Genomic DNA, 2,379 nt, shown 5'->3' with positions numbered 1-2,379 from the left:
GTCCGGCCCACGCTGCACCTGGGCTGGGACTGGTCCCGCCGGCGCAGGGTAGCAGGAAGTTCTCCACACACTCACCGGACCTGGGCTAGGACTGGGTCTGGGGCTTCCCGGAAGTCGGCAGACAATGTGTTAATTATTGAAACTGTCCTACCAATTTGGTTTGAAACTGTGTCATTGCTATTTGTTTCTCAATAAAATTATGGGAAAAATGTATCACGTACAGGTACAATTCTCCTATAGTGAATATGATCGTTATGTGTATCTAAAGTGTGCCAATAAACGTATTTTTTAAAAGTTCAAAAATAAAACTAACTGCATACTTACCCATAAAGAATAGCCTATTGCATGATTAAGCTTCCTCATTATTAAATCTCCTTTCCATGCTTCATGATAGTAACAAGTTGTTGAGCTCTTAAAAAGTGCCTGACTCCATGCTGTGTGCTTCATATATTTTTCATTTAGTTGCTATGACAACTATGTAAGTATCTTAGTTCACTTGGTAAATGAAGAAACTAAGGTTTAGAGGTAAATAATTGTCACATTATCACATAGCTAGTAAACAGGAGAGCTAGGATTCATGAATCTAACCATTAAATATTTTTTAAAAACTTTGAGATATGATTATAATATCTACATAGCTAATATTTTATTAGGAAAAGATACTTCATTATAATTGAACTTCTACCTCTTTTAACTTCAAAGCATACTTCCTTTCTATTTAACTTTGCCTTTATAGATATTTTTATTGCAGTTAAACTAATTTTCCTTCATTCTTGAAGTCAAGCCAGGTTTCAAAATACACTTAGTTCTCTCAGCTCTCCTAGACTTTATACTGCATGAATACCACTCTTCTGAATTCCAGTATGACCCTCAGGGCCCTCTCTTTCTGTTTTGCTGTTGTGACCCAAGTCTGAACTTCTCCTCTAGGGTATAAGATTCATATCTATATTTTTCATATTCCCCTTCTTTGTTTTTTTTTTCTTTTTTGTTCTTTTTTAAAGAGCCAAATCCTGTGTAACTAGCCCACAGGGACTGCTCACCTGGCTAGACCACACTGACACAGATTTCCTCACGCACTGGAATTCCAAATGCCCAAAAGCTCAGTATCCCAGCTTACAAATGATGGAGGGCCATGCAAGCTACATGTTTTTGTTATCTGTTCTCTTAAGTCTGTTAGAATAACAAAAAGAAGAAATACCGTATTGCATCTATAAGCATTACCATTTAACTCCTCCATATTATTTCAGAGTATAAATCATAAGTCCCCAGCTCAGTGATCAATAATTTCTCTGCTGTTGCCAATCAGTATTCATTGCATAGTATTAATACAGAAACAGTTATAAGGCTCTTTTCTAGCTAAGCAACTGCCCTCTTTTATCTCATTGTCAACAATTATGCACTTCAATATCCAATTACTCTATCATTTGTTCAGTCCATAACAAATAATGGAAAAAACTGAATGCATGTCAGAGTATCTTCATGGCAGTTAATCTTAAGATTTTTGTAACTGCAGCTCTATATTCCTAATTCAGTGTCATTTTTGCTTTACATTTTTTTCTTCTATGCTTCTCGGTAATATATATACATATTGTGTGTGTATATATATATATATATCATAAATATGTCAAATATATTAGGCTATTTAAATCATAACTCCCATGCTAAAGGACATCCTACATAATCTTCTATGTAACAAGTAAAAGCTCATGAAAAAGCATAGTAAAAAGATTATTCCAAAAGTGTCAATATATTTTTAAAGCTCTAATTTTCCAGTTACAAAGAGATAAAAATTCATCACAGTCTCCTGGACACATATTGTGAGTAATCTGTCCTATACTAAACTTTATTCTTTTTTTTAAGTCAAAATGGATCAATGATTTATTTTTTTTTGGAGCAGATCTTTTTTTTCATAATTTTATTGAGAAACAAATAACAATGAGAGAGTTTCAAATCAAATTGGTAGGACAGCCTCAATAATCAACACATTGCATACATTCTTCCTACTTCTTAATTGCTATACAAGATGCGGACATGATATTCTATTTACAAATACCATTAGAACAAATCCCTCTATTCATTAAGAGAATGTAACTATATATCTATCCTAACCACCTTGAATACACAGATACAAAATGGACATTCATCCGTATCCCCTTTTTTTGTTAAGTTCTGTTATTTGAATATTATAGGTGTGTAAACTCAGCAAAATATTCTAAAAGAGTCCAGTAGTCCATAATAGTATTGGGTCTTCCTCTTGACTGGCAATGTCAGAAATTGTTGACCTGCATCCTCTACTAAACTTTATTCTTAACCAAAATTATGATCTATAATCAAAATCAATTTTAATATTGACATTAATAGCCTGCCAAATATAATACC

Source organism: Octodon degus, unplaced genomic scaffold (assembly GCF_000260255.1).
Source record: "Octodon degus isolate 3935 unplaced genomic scaffold, OctDeg1.0 scaffold00280, whole genome shotgun sequence".
Classification (NCBI taxonomy): domain Eukaryota; kingdom Metazoa; phylum Chordata; class Mammalia; order Rodentia; family Octodontidae; genus Octodon; species Octodon degus.
This window is presented reverse-complemented; position numbering follows the sequence as displayed.